This window comes from Oryx dammah, unplaced genomic scaffold (genome assembly GCF_014754425.2).
Source record: "Oryx dammah isolate SB20612 unplaced genomic scaffold, SCBI_Odam_1.1 HiC_scaffold_29, whole genome shotgun sequence".
In the NCBI taxonomy this organism is placed as follows: Eukaryota; Metazoa; Chordata; class Mammalia; order Artiodactyla; family Bovidae; genus Oryx; species Oryx dammah.
The window spans coordinates 31,846,562-31,862,268 of NW_024070213.1; positions in this window are offsets into that span (position 1 = coordinate 31,846,562).

Below are 15,707 nucleotides of genomic sequence, written 5' to 3' on the forward strand. Positions count from 1 at the left end.
TATTTTTGAGCAGTAAATCTTTTTTTTTAAATTTATTGGAGGGATTTAGATTTATATAGTAGATTTTAGTTTCCATCATGCAGTAGTAATCTTAATGGCCACTTTCAAATTCCATTCATCTTTACACTAGCCATAAAAGTATTTTGAGACTAAAATAAAGATTTAGATGGTGATTTAGCTAAAATGCTTAGAATTTGATATTTAGCCTGAAAAATTAAACCCAGATGGTAGGCATGTTTGAGGTAGTGAAATTTACCTTGCATGAGACATGGACATTATCTCACTTAGCAGATAAGCCACATTAAGACATTAATGCCCTATCACCTGATTCTTTCAAATATTGACCTACAGATAGATTTTACAAATCTGAAAATATAATGACTACTTTAAAAAAATGTTGGGACTTTCCTGGTGGTCCAGTGGCTAAGACTTTGCGTTCCAATGCAAGTGGTACAAGTTTGATCCCTGGTCAGGGAGCTAACATCCCACATGCCTCAGGGCCAAAAACTCAAAGCAATATTGTAACAAATTCAATAAAGACTTTAAAAATGGTCCACATCAAACATTTTTTTAAATTGTTGATTAGATCCATCCAAATTTATGATGGTGGCCCTTTGTCTATTTGGGGCTTCCCTGATAGCTCAGTTGGTAAAGAATCCACCTGCAATGCAGGAGACCCCAGTTCAATTCCTGGATCAGGAAGATCTGCTGGAGAAGGGATACTCTACCCAGTCCAGTATTCTTGGGCTTCCCCTGTGGCTCAGCTGGAAAAGAATCTGCCTGCAATGCAGGAGACCTGGGTTCAATCCCTGGGTTGGGAAGATCCCCTGGAGAAGGGAAAGGCTACCCACTCCAGTATTCTGGCCTGGAGAATTCCATGGATCATATAGTCCATGGGGTCACAAAGAGTCGGACAGGACTAAGTGACTTTCACTTTTACTTTCACATCATCTATTTAGACTTTCTTCTCTTCAGCAGAATAGTTGAGATTATGAGCTCTGCTCATATTCAAATTTCAGCTGACAGTCTTTACTGTGTGTTTTTTGGGCTCCAAAATCACTGCAGATGGTGACTGCAGCCATGAAATTAAAAGACGCTTACTCCTTGGAAGGAAAGTTATGACCAACCTAGATAGCATATTGAAAAGCAGAGACATTACTTTGCCAACAAAGGTCTGTCTAGTCAAGGCTATGATTTTTCCAGTGGTCATGTATGGATGTGAGAGTTGAACTGTGACCAAAGCTGAGCACTAAAGAATTGATGCTTTTAAACTGTCGTGTTGGAGAAGACTCTTGAGAGTCCCTTGGATTGCAAGGAGATCCAACCAGTCCATCCTAAAGGAGATTGGTCCTAGGGTATTCATTGGAGGGACTGATGTTGAACCTGAAACTCCAGTATTTTGGCCACCTGATGCAAACAGCTGACTCATTTGCAAAGACCCTGATGATGGGAAAGATTGAGGGTGGGAGGAGGAGAGGACGACAGAGGATGAGATGGCTGGATGGCATCACTGACTCGACTGACATGAGTTTGAGTAAACTCTGGGAGTTGATGATGGACAAGGAGACCTGGTGTGCTGCAATTTATGGGGTCGCAAAGATTCGGACACAACTGAGCGACTGAACTGAACTGAACTGAGAATGTGGACAAATTACTAAAACTCTCTGTGTCTCAGTTTTCCCGTCTATAAAATGGAGATAACAATTGAGGGACTGTGATTATCAAATAGATGAAAGCACACAGAAGGTCTCCAAGTGTCACCTGTTATTATTGAGTAAAAGTATTCCCTTTAGGAAGCATGCAAAGTCTTAGTGGAGAAGGGGAGTAGAAAATCAAACACCTTTAGAAGCCAAGCAGGTAATGAGCTATGTGAGTGACTTGGTGGGAGAGATTATTGGAGTCTGCAGAGAACTGTAAAATATGTGCCCCACTTAAAGTCCTAAAAGTAAAACCCAGGCCTGTGAGCTGACCAACCAAGACACGTCTATGGGCCAGGCTTGTTCAGGCCTATGGACTGTCCATTGATTTTGACCCCTGAGTAGCAAAAATTTTGAGCTCCGAACCACAAGGCAGAAGGTGTAGGCTGTGGCCCTTCTCTGTCAAGTTGCAGCTCTGTAAGCCTGGGCAGACTCCTCAGTCATCCTAGCATCTATCTCTCCATCTGCAAAATGAAAATAATGGAGTTTTCTTATATGTCAGATATTCTATTCAAATGGAGACAAGGGGAATAATATTTTTAAACCCACTCATATTTTCAAAAATATATATAAATAGTAAAGGATAGGTTACCATGTTGAGTAATCTGGACACTGTATGGTGGTGGTTCTTAAAGGGAGTGTACTACTGCACCACTACATAGAAGCTTAAAGCTCACCTGGAGGAGAATTTGGCCCTGAATTCTCTTTTTTTTGGTTTGTTTTGTTTTGTGTGCTTTCTTTTAATAGATGGACTTATTACCTATGAAACATGAGATTTTTTATTTTTTAGAATAATGTTTATTGGAATTAAGTTGATTTACAATATTGCATTAGTTTCTCTGTACAGCAAATAAAATCAGCTATGCATATCCATATATCCACTCTTTTTTAGATTCATTTCCCCTATAAGTCATTAGAAAGTACTGAGCAGAGTTCCCTGTGCTATACAAGAGGATTTTATTCGTTATAACATTTTGAATATAGTAATGTGTAGATGTCAATCCCAGTCTCCCAATTTATACTCCCACCCTTCTTCCTGGTAAGCAAAACTTTGTTTTCTACGTCTGTAACTCTATTTCTGCTTTGTAAATAAGTTCATTTGTACCCTTTTTTTAGGTTCCACATATAGAGATATCCTATGGTATTTGTCTTTCTCTGTCTGACTTACTTTACTCAGGATGACAAACTCCAAGTCCATCCATTTTCCTGCAAATGGCATTATTTTGTTCTATTTTATGGCTGAGTAATATCCCACTGTGTATTTGTACCACATTTTCTTTATTCATCCCTCTGTCAATGGACATTTAGGTTACTTCCATGTCCTAGCTATTACAATTAGGGCTGCAATGAACATTGCATATGTCTTTTTGAATTATGGATGTCAACAGCCATACAAGCCTGAACATCCCAATCTTGTCTGATCCTGAATTCTAAAGATAGGAAGGGGCCCAGAATGAATGAAGGAGGAATGAGCAGTCTAGATCAGAGGAGCCAGGAAGCAACTGAGGGTCTAGTTGTACGCAGAAGACAGTGAGATAGTGTGTTTAGTTGTAGTGGAGAACTGGATCACAGCAAATGATACTGTCCAGGGTGGGGTTGCAAGGCAGTTTCAGAGCCCAGTGGTGTCAAGTGGCCTGGGCATGCCTGAATTCATCTTTGGGCTATAGCCCCTGGTGGCTCAGACAGTAAAGAATCTGCCCACAATGTGGGAGACCCAGGTTCTGTCCCTGGATTGGGAAGATCCCCTGGAGGATGGCATAGCAACCCAACCCAGTATTCTTGCCTGGAGAATCCCATGGACAGAGGAGCCTGGTGGGCTGTGGTCCATAGGGTCACAGAGTTGGATACAACTGAATTGACTTGGCATGCATGCACACACACACTGGTGGAAAAAAAAACAAACTGACATAGGCTATCAAGTATTTACAGGCCTTTTCTATTTCTTCTTATTTGCTTTAAAAAAATTGGAATATAATTGATTTCCAATGTTGTGTTAGTTTCTGCTACACAGTGAGGTTAATCAGCTATATGTAAACATATATCCCTCTTGAACCTCCCTCCCACCCACTTCCCATCCCACCCCTTTCAGTCATCACAGAGCACCGAGCTGAGCTCCCTGTGGTATACAGCAGGTACCCACTGGCTATCTGTTTTACACATGGTAGTGTATATATGTCAACCCTAACCTTATTTGCTTTTATCATTCAGATTTTCTGAGTTCCTGATCTTATTTTATGTTTTAGTTTGTGGCAAATAGCATTTTCAAAAGGTGGATACCGCCAGTACTCGCCTCCCACCTGCTCTATTTACATGTGAATGATGCCCCTCACCAGGTTCCCTTCCCTCACATATGGCTGGGGGCTTGTGACTACTCCAACCCTGAAAGTGAGGCAGACATGAGATTATGGAATATCTGAGGCTATCGTAGAAGGGACATGACCACCACCTGGTTCTCTCGGTTGAGACACTTGACCTTGGACCCCTGACGGCTATGCTGGGGAGACAGGGTAAAAAGATCATATAATAGTAGAAACCCATGTCTGAGGAGCCCCAGCTTTTCCAGCTGAGAGGATGCCCTCAGGCAGCAGACCCATAGGTGAAGAAGCCTTTGGGAGGACCCCTCCCACTGCTGCCGTATGACTACCACCTCATGAGAAACCAAAGCCGGAACTGACGAGTCAAGCCACGGTTATGTTCTCAACTCAGAAACCATGAGAGATGGAAATGGATTGCTGTGGATTCAAGTCACTCAATGTTGGGGTAATTCGTTACCTAGCAATAGACCAATATATTAATACAATATTCATACATTGTACCTCCTCCACTTAAGATCCTGATCACCATGGTTCTAGCTCCAATTAGTAAATGAAATTGAACTTATCATGATTCTTGCTTGAGTTGAATTTTTCATGCTTGGATCCTTGAACTTCACCCTTGATTCCAGTTAACCCATTCATTTCTATTCAGTTCAAAGAAATTTTTTTAAAAAATGTATGCCTCCAAAGACCATGTAACAAATGCAAACAAAGGAAGTAAATCCAGGAAGGGAGACAAGAGAGTAGAAAAAATTGTAGTTAGTTGGAACTAACTACTTCAATCTCATTCAGCATCCAACTCTGAGAGTTAGATACAGTGGGGATATGGGCCTAATGACATCAGATTATCTGTTTTGTTTGTTTGTTTTTTAAGAAATCAGAGATCCAGATTTTGTAAGAAATACCTTGAGTAAAATTTAAATGCTGCTCAAATTTGAATAACACTAGGCTAATTAAGGGCTTCCCTGGTGCCTCAGTTGTTAAAGAATCACCTGCCATGCAGGAGACATGGATTGGATCCCTGGGTCCAGAAGATCCCCTGGAAAAGGAAACGGCAAACTTCTCCAGTATTCTTGCCTGAAAAACCCCTGGACAGAGGAGTCTGGAGGGCAACAGTCCAAGGGAGTCGCAAAGAGTTGGACACGACTTAGTGACAAAACCGCCACCACCAAGCTAATTAAACAAAACAGGTCTACTAGTTGAATTCAGCCATGAGTTGCCAAATTGCAATGCTTAATTTACAAGCTTTAAGTCAGTCTACTTGCTTCGAAGACCTCAAACCCAAGATGAAAAGTTTTTCCAGATGTCATAGGGATGGTAAAACTTCTGAAAAAGATGACGGTCAAAATGACACTTGAGGGAAAATAATCGTTACTTTTGGTTAAATGAGGCTCAGTTTTCAGTGCATTGTAGTAACAGAGTAATGCCATGTGGTTGTTGAACAAGCCTACATGGCCAAGACAAAGTAAGCAGCTCCTTTCCTTTGTGCAAGTATGGTCACGATGATCCTTCAATGAGACTCGAAAAAACATTGCCCTGAGGTGAGCTCCCATTAGCCACCACCATTGTCCCAGGAGATGTTTGTCATCTACCTCAGTGCTGCTTGGAAGTCTAATACAGGTCTGCTATCTCTCATGAAGACCACAGAACTCTTTCTCCTTCTGTGTCTCCTGGGAAAATATCTACTGATTGAGTAGATTCTGTCTCTCCACTCTGAGTCTCTCCTTCCTTGGGTCAATTCGGGTCTTTTTGTAAACAAAGCCTCTTATGTCTCTCTGGGATACACAGAACTGAGCTGAGCTTGCCCCAGGGATAGGAGTGAGAGTCTAGGAGTGTGGCATAAACACTTAATATTACTGACTTAAAATCTCAGTGAACCATCTCAGTAAATTATATGATTGAAAAGATGAGTTCTTAGTCAATAAACACACACCATACTCTGCCTAGAGAGAGATGCACCTCGAGTTCATCCATCCAATCCAACACCCATAAACCAGCTTCATAAAGCAATGGAGGGAGGAACTGAGATTAACAAATAACAAAATCCTTTCAGCCCAGCCCACACAGGCTGACATTAATCTGCATGCATAACACCCACGGCATTTATTGCCCTAGAGTATATGCATTTTAGAAAAATGATTTTGCCTTTTCTTATACCTGGTAACCTGGAAAATACAGTCATCTGTACTCTGTCCCCCAGGCGTTAGCACAAATCAGTAAAGAGTTTCCATTGATGGCTCTTTTCGGACTCTAACCACAATTGAACTCTCGGCTTTCCATCACTCGCTCACCCCGTTGTGTACAAAGAAGCAGATATGCAATATAGCAGGAGCCCCAAGAAAAGGTCTGGCTGTTCTGTCAAAACTATTTAGTTCAATATTGTTCTCAATGTGGCACCATAGCCCTGGACATGACACCCAGCACGTCCAAACAGACATGATTATATATGAGACAGAAAGGCACTTGCATCGCTGCGGGTTGTTATGCTTTAAAGGGCTTTTTGCCCCCTCTTCAAATTAAAAGTTTTCAAAAATGAAATAAAAATAAACCTTTGAAGAAACCAGATTGCGACTGAATTTGGAAGGCCCTCCTGCCTAGTGTATACTAAAGAAACATTTCTGGGTTTGTTCCTGATGATTTTCCTTGTAGTTGAGAAACACAATCCACCGGGAGCTTTTGTGGCAGAACAAGAATTTTATGAACACGAACTTTACAAAGACTTCCCTAGGAGATTTAAGGTCTGGAAATCAATAGATCAATCAGCAGCTTTTATCAATCTATGATGGTTCTCTCTCTTTGGATGTTTGGATGAAAATGGGATCAACGTAAATTGAACACGGAATCACTTATTCTTACAAGTTAAATTTGTCAAACTGTAAGGCACATAAATGACATGAAATATAATCATTTTTGATTTGGGGACCCTTCAGGGTGCACGTTGATTGAAGAAAAAAGAACCAGATGTTCCTTCCGCAGGACTTATGGAGGCAATCTAAATATTCCTCAATTCCTGACACTGCTGATCATTTCCAAAGAAGCCAATTCATTAGTTAATTATTGGGGATACGTCTTGTGTATTATATAATTGGCCCAGGGCAAATAGTCTTCAAAGATGGCTGGCTGACTTTATAGAATCTGTTTTTACCAAATTTCTCCAAGGAAATAGGGGAAGATTAATAAGCACTACCTCATCTTACTTCTACTTTATTTTTAATGATAAAGACCTAACTGCTAGAACTTCTCCTTCCTTATAAAGTTACCTTAGCAGGTAGTTTATGGTCAGAAGAGTTAGGAGAAAATATGAAAATTACATTTGGAAATAAGAGCTACTTACCCAGTTCTTCTGGAAAAAACACAGAAAAATGAAGTTGGATTTGTATTTACATTTTTGAGATGCACAAAGGTAACTTGTCTGGGCCATCATCCATACTCGATTCTAAAGCTTTTTATTTTAATGTATTTATTATTTTTCTGGCTGCCCAACACAGCAGGTGGGATCTTTGTTTACTGACCAGGGGTCGACTCCATGCTCCCTGCAGTGGAAGTGTGGAGTCTCAATCACTGGACCACCAGAGAAGTCCTGTTATTGAATGAGTACTGAGAAATTCCCCCATACATTACAGGCCTACCATCACCCCAGGAGAACAATAACCACAATCAATGCATATGGAGCATTTCCTCTGTGCTTAACACATACTATCTCATTTAAATTTTATAGCAAATATCAATCATGGTCACTATCTCTTAATATCCCATTGTTGTAGGTGAGAGAATGGAAACCCTGAGAAGGTAAGCCCTACACAGAGTTGCCAGATAAATTACAAGATGGCCAGTTAAATTTGAACTTCAGATAAACAATGGATACATTTTGTTAGACAAAGTGTAGCCCAGAAAATAGATCAAACATACTAATATACTAAAAATATGTATGTATTACTTATCTGAAATTCACATTTAACAGGGCACCCAGCATTTTTATTTACTAAATTCAGTTAGTCATTGGCAGAGCCAAACAAAGCTTTCTGATTCCCAAGCTAAAACTCTTTACCACTATACTAAACTGTCTCTTTCCATAAAAATAAAGTTAAAAATCTCCAATTTACAAAGTCTATAGCTTATTTAGATAGAAAGAATAGCACTGAAAGTGGAATGTGTGTGTGCCATGTCTCTTCAGCCATGTCCAACTCTTTGTGACCTCATGGACTGTAGCCCACCAGGTTCCTCTGTCCCTGGGATTCTCCAGCAAGAATACTGGAGTGGGTTGCCATGCCCTCCTCCAGGGGATCTTCTGACCCAGAGATAGAACCTGCATCTCTTCTGTCTACTGCATTGGCAGGCAGGTTCTTTACCAATAGCACCACCTGGGAAGCCCTAAAAGTGGAATCAGTTCAGTTCACTTGCTCAGTCATGTCTGACTCTTTGCAACCACATGGACTGCAGCACGCCAGGGTTCCCTGACCATCACCAACTCCCAGAGCTTGCCCAAACTCATGTCCATCGAGTCGATGATGCCATCCAACCATCTGTCATCCCCTTTTCCTCCTGCCTTCCATCTTTCCTAGCATCAGGGTCTTTTCCAATAAGCGAGTTCTTCACTTCAGGTGGCCAAAGTATTGGAGTTTCAGCTTCAGCATCAGTCCTTCCAGTGAGTATTCAGGACTGATTTCCTTTATGATGGACTGGTTGGTTCTCCTTGCAGTCCAAAGGACTCTCAAGAGTCTTCTCCAATACCTCAGCTCAAAATCATAAATTGTTTGGTGCTCCACTTTCTTTATAGTGTAACTCTCACATCCACACATGACTACTGGAAAAACCATAGCTTTGACTAGATGGACCTTTGTTGGAAAAGTAATGTCTCTGCTTTTTAATGTGCTGTCTAGGTTATTATAGCTTTTCTTCCAAGAAGCAAGCATCTTTTAATTTCATGGCTGCAGTCACCATCTGCAGTGATTTTGGAGCCCCCCAAAATAAAGTCTCTCACTGTTTCCATTGTTTCCCCATCTATTTGCCATAAAGTGATGGGACCAGATACCATGATCTTAGTTTTCCCATTTAAAATGTTGCATTTTAAGCCAGCTTTTTCACTCTCCTTTTTCCCTTTCATCTAGAGGCTCTTTAGTTCTTCTTCACTTTCTGCCATAAGGGTGGGGTCATCCTCAAATCTGACATTTTTGATTCTTCTCCCAGTACTCTTGATTCCAGCTTGTGCTTCATCCAACCCAGCATTCACATGATGTACTCTGCATATAAGTTAAATAAACAGGGTGATAATATACAGCCTTGACGTACTCCTTTTCCTATTTGGAACCAGTCTGTTGTTCCATGTCTAGTTCTAACTGTCTCTTCTTGATCAGCATATATATTTCTCTGGAGTCAGGTCAGGTGGTCTGGTATTCCCATCTATTTCAGAATTTTCCAGTTTGTTGTAACCCACACTATCAAAGGCTTTGGCATATGCAATAAAGCAGAAGCAGATGTTTTTCTGGAACTCTCTTGCTTTTTCGATGATCCAACAGATGTTGGCAATTTGATCTCTGGTTCCTCTGCCTTTTCTAAAACCAGCTTGAACGTCTGGAAGTTCACAGTTCAGGTACTGTTGAAACCTGTCTTGGAGAATTTTGAGCATTACTTTGCTAGCATGTGAGATGAGTGCAAATTGTGCAGCAGTTTGAACATTCTTTCGCATTGCCTTTCTTAGGGACTGGAATGAAAACTGACCTTTTCCAGTGGCCTGTGGCCACTGCTGAGTTTTCCAAATCTGCTGGCATATTGAGTGCAGCACTTTCACAGCATCATCTTTTAGGATTTGAAATAGCTCAACTGGAATTCCATGACCTCCTCTAGCTTTGTTTGTAGTGATGCTTTTTAAGGCCCTCTTGACTTCACACTCCAGGATGTCTGGCTCTAGGTTAGTGATCACACTATCGTGTTTATCTGGGTCATGAAGATCTTTTTTGTACAATTCTTCTGTGTATTCTTGCCACCTCTTCTTAATACCTTTTGCTTCTGTTAGGTCCATACCATTTCTGTCCTTTATTGAGCCCATCTTTGAATGAAATGTTCCCTTGGTATCTCTAATTTTCTTAAAGAGATCTCTAGTCTTTCTCATCCTATTGTTTTCCCATGCTGCTGCTGCTGCTAAGTTGCTTCAGTCGTGTCCAACTCTGTGCGACCCCATAGATGGCAGCCCACCAGGCTCCACCGTCCCTGGGATTCTCAAGGCAAGAACACTGGAGTTGGTTGCCATTTCCTTCTCCAATGCATGAAAGTGAAAAGTCAAAGTGAAGTCGCTCAGTCGTGTCCGACTCTTAGCGACCCCATGGACTGCAGCCCACCAGGTTCCTCCATCCATGGGATTTTCCAGGCAAGAGTACTGGAGTGGGGTGCCATTGCCTTCTCTGATTGTTTTTCCATAAGACAAGCTAATTTTTACCAGTGATGAGACAGGTATTTCCTTTTCTGGGCAGTCTTAGCACATGTGGCAAAACAGGACTCACTGAATAGTTTAAAAGCAGGTTGGGGAGATGCTGGCTTACCTCTGAAGAGGTACTGAAGGCTTGTCATGAAGTCAGTGTGGTGATTCCACTATTTTGGCTTCTAGGAGAGTATCAAATTCAAATTTGCTTTGAATACAATGGTGAATGGTGGGATGGGGCCATGTTCTTTGCACCATTGAGCCCTCTACCTTCTGCTACCTGAACAGTCCCTTCCAATTAATACCCTTGTATTTTGCTCCCAAGATATGGCACACAGGACTGCAGTGAAGGAGTTAAAGCATAAAGCCTTCTGAGTCTTACTGCTTGGTTGGATTCCTAGCTTCACCATATCCCTGTATCTCAATTTCCCCCTAGGGAATGGAGATAATATTATCTATCTCTATAGATTTTATAACTTGGTTTGAATTAATGCATGTGATAAAAATAACATCCAGTGACATTTTTTTCCACATACCAATCACTCATCTGAGGGGATTACTTAAATTATTTAATCCTTACAACCACAGTATGAGGTCGGTTTTATTATTATCATCCCTACTTTATGGATGAGGAAACTGAGGTATAAATTAAGTCACTTGCCTAAGATCACACAATCAGTTAGAGGCAATGGTAGGATTCAAATTCAGGCAGTCTGGATCCTGATTCAGTGCTCTCCACAGGGAACATACTAAGACCAATGCCTGGCACATACCCAGCCCACACTGCCTGGTAGCTATTACTGTAAGCTGGCAAAGAGCAGTTCAGGCATTGCTCTAATTATCCACTTTGGCCCTAGTGCAGATTGTACCCACTGACAAATTGCTCCATGCTCTTCTGCATCCAAGGCAACTCAAAAGCTTCTGGGAGGTACCCTAGATTCTCTGACTCCCTCCACTCTGCTTTCAGCCAGCCACTGGCTCCTTCCAATGCCACAGCCCCCTCCCATCCCCGTTGCCTCAGCCCACATTGACTTAAATGTTCACTTCTCTCCAACCCTAGGACAATATGTGCCCAAAGAATCTTTGTTTCCACTCGATCTGCCCCAACCTTGCCAATGGGGACAGCTTTCTAAATTAGAAATGTAACAACAATATGCTGCTCTCTTGCCTAAAGTCCTTCTATGATCCTCCAGTGGCTTCAAGAAACATCCAAGCTCCTTATCCCTGCAGTGCGAATCCTGCCCGCTCATCTCTAGCTATTTCCCCAAAAAAGACCTCATCTTTCATTTCTTTAATAAGCCATGATCTTTCATTCCCCCATTTGTTTAGAACACTGTTTCTTCCGCTTGGAATGGTCTTCCCATTGAACCCCTATTCATCCTTTGGGACACTGGCCAAGGACTATGTAGTCTGGAATCCTCCATTTCCCCATTTCACTCATAGCATCTGAGTTTCCTTGTCCCCTTTCCCACTAGTCAAGGGTATCATATGAGCAAGGCCCACTCGTGATTTATCTCAGTATCCCTAATACTGAGCTCGCAGGTTTATCAAATTAAAAAAAAAATGTTTCACCTTTATTGACACAGACTTAGTAACTATCTGTACCCAGAACAAAGCTAAAGATAACAAACCTCCATAGCAAGAAGAGGAATGGAACTTAAGGTCAGAAGGTACATCTGTTGTATTTCAGGCAATGATGACTGTGAAGGGTAAGATTCTGCATCATTTTCCTAACCTTATAGAATGATAGAACCCGCCCCCCCCCAAATGTATACCCTTCATATTGACAAAGTCCTAGTACCAAAAATTCAGGACCTACAACTGATATATCAAAAGTGCATAAGTATTTATGAGTTCTGCAAAAAAGGCAGAAACAGCTGCTTATTTCTAAGCCTTTAACAGACACCACTATAAATGTTTTTTCACAAAGGAACAATATACAAGGGAAAGAATTCAGCCAGCACTTGTGAAAGGGTGAGGTCACTAACTAGCTTGGCTACTCTCTTTTGAGTCACATTTTATTGGTTCTCGGGTGTGGTCAGTAAAAAGAGAACTTGACTGCAATCAGAAAACTGGACAAGCATAGTTTCTTAAAGATGTTTCTCTCTCCTTCTTTGATGCCAACTTTTTAGGGATGTACTATAATTAAGTTAAAATTGCTTATTTCCCTTGTCTAAACAGCGCAGGTGTTTCCCTGGTAGTGTATATTAATCCTAATTCAATTGATTGTATTATAAGTAAAATGGCAGGTAAAAATTCAAAGTTGACTGCTAATATTTAATTCTTGGTTTAACATTATTAAAAATTAAATTCTGGAATTAAATGAAGTGATTCCCAATTCTGAAATCCTAGCCTAAGTAGCTGAAACAAGTGTATAAACAAATATGCCTTAGAAAGATAGCTAGAAGTTCAAAATCTAATTTCAGTCTTTCACCTGATATAAATGCAAGCTCATCCTTAACTTTTCTTTGTCCTGCGTGTGAACCCCATCTACTTGTGACTTTGAGGCCCAGTCCCATTTTTCCTAGAGGCCCCCCTTTTTCACTCTCCAATTGTTTCCACCCTGGTTACCCAGACAGGTCAATGAAAAGAAAATCAAACGATCCATGAAGTGAGAAGATCATGCATAGGGTAAACCAATGGGAACAGGGTTTGAGGACTTTATGACCCTTCAACTTTTCAGACTTGTTCATTTTTGATGGATTTTCATTATTAGGAAAAAGCCACCTATACCTTCTGAAATCATGAGAAGACATAGATGGAAAAGATGGTACCAGAGAAGTGTGGACTTGGGAGGCCATGCTGTTGGGACAATGAGGAAGGCACTTAAAGCTGGTTAGAACACTTGACTGGCCTTTTCCTTGAGTGGTGGTTATTAGCAGGGGAGGGGTAGCTAGGTAGGAAAGAGAGATAGCTATAGGTTGAGCTCAAAAATGTTCTTGGAGAAGCCAAATGGTTTCAGGTCAGAAAATCTGTGACACACTTTGGCTGTTTTACTAAAGGATAAGCCAAAGGCTCGTCTAGCCAGATCACAGACCATCCTATAACACGGGTAGAAACATAGGTTCCTTTGGAAAGCTCTTCTTTGGTCTTTTAATGAATCCTGATTCCATATTAATTGCTATGCAAAGAAATAGGTTTTTCCTGAATCCTCCTCTCCCACCCCATATTCTTTTTTTTTCAATACTTTTCCATATTTTTAATTTCCTGTATGTTAACTCACTCATTATCTGCATTTTCTCGTGACACTTGTAAGCTCCCTAAAGACAGAGACTCCTGAATACTAAAGCTTAGTCTCATCTAAGGTACCCAGTAGAAAGCTAAAAAATGCTCAATGACAATATATCAATACATTAATCATTTCAGCAAAAACGGTGAGGAAGACATGGTTCTAGTTTAATGGATCCCAGCTTCTGGTATCCAGGCCTGACTGCTCCATACATGTTAAACGGTGACTAGAACTTACTGGAGATGTTATATGAGATGCATTACAGACAGGAGTCCTGTCTTCAGGATGTTAATGATCTAAAAGGATCCAGGTCGAACAAATCTCTCATGAATGCATGCTTGGTATGAATTATCTGCGTTGTGTTTCTGAACTGCTTTGGGGGAAGTGTGAAAGCTTGGTCTCATTGATCTGCATAATCTCTAAGTCCCTTGTGACAAAGATCTGCTGCAGCAAATTATTCCTTTCCCTAGAGTCTGTTGTGTTTTTCCATACAAATATACGAAGAGGTTCAAGCATCAAACAAAGCCCAATTTCACAATGTCTTGTAGATTAAAAAAAAAGAACAACAAATTAGTCCTATTCTATTACAACCAGGAATGGGAAGTAGTTATTAAATCATTCCCTCAAGGTATTTTTATTTTGTTGACTCATGAGAGTTGGCCCTGTCTCCTCCAAAACACTCTGAAGCCATATTTGGAGAACTTTGAGCTGGTGAGTTTACTCATGTGCAGAAAATATTGAGAATTTTTCATACATTCTTTGCGAAATCATTTTGGTTTTCTTAAACAATTGGTATTCCTCCCACTTTTTCTTGCATTTATGCATGGAACTAAATAAAGATGTAGCTGCATTTGTCAGTGAACTGAAACCCACATCATGCTTGTCTTTTAAAAAATCATGACTTTCCATCTCAACTCTGATCAGCTAAGACTTTTTGAGAGTAAATAATTACCCTAGTCTTGTTATTTAAAGATGTTGGAATTCTGACAAGAAAGTTGTTACATAAATAAAAATGATATCATTTATAATAACAATTAATAACACAATGACAGTGAAGATGAATATTCATTTGGTGGAACACAAAAACCCTAACTGGTATTGGGTATTCCCAAGTCAAATCGAGTAATACCCATACAAACTTGTTAACATATTAAATTAGCCTGGAAATCTTGTAAGCAAAAAAGAAAGTCTGCCCTTCTGAGCTTTCTGCTATTTCCTGCCTCTTGTCAGTCTGGAAATGTTTGAGGACCGCCTTACTCCTGGTATTTCAGTGTGCTGGCTTCTGGTCCCAGATGGAACCAAGAAAAGCAGAGGAGTGTGAAAAATAAAAATATTTTCAGTGTTGTTAACCCAACCTTTTAAAGCCTTAAGAGATTTCCTTCGGATTGGTGAAATAAGTGATTAGAATGTAGGGGTGCTGCTTTCCTCCCCAGGCCAGATAACACATGTTCTCATGTTTCTAATGTCATAAAATAAACCTTAAACTAACTGAAAGTCACATCATCTATAGGTTCAGCCAGGCAATTTGACTTTTTTTTTTTTTTTTTAATTAAGCTAGGACCTTCACATGTACATGGAAATTTCTAAAAATACCTAGTCCTGCCATGTCTTTAATGACTTCTCCCATTGGAAGCCAAAAGATGAGCCCTCCCTAAGCCCTGTCAAGGCCCATGGTCTCCCAGTAACTTACATCAGGCTCATGTCACAAGAAGAAAAGTTATGGAGACGACTGTTGTTGCTTATTCTCTAAGTTGTGTCCAACTCTTTGCAACCCCATAGACTGTAGCCCACCAGGCTCCTCTGTCCATGGAATTCTCCAGGCAAGAATATTGGAGTGGGTTGCCATTTCCTTCTCCAAGACATCTTCCCGACCCAGGGATCAAACTCATGTCTTCTGCTTGGCAGGTGGATTCTTTACCACATGGCTGGAAAGGAGGCTTGATTCAGGTCTTCATCACAAAACAGATGAAGCCTAAAATATTCAGATTTCTGAAAAAAAAAAAATCAAGTCAAAACAACAATCGCAATTTTCTCCAGAATTTTTACACCAA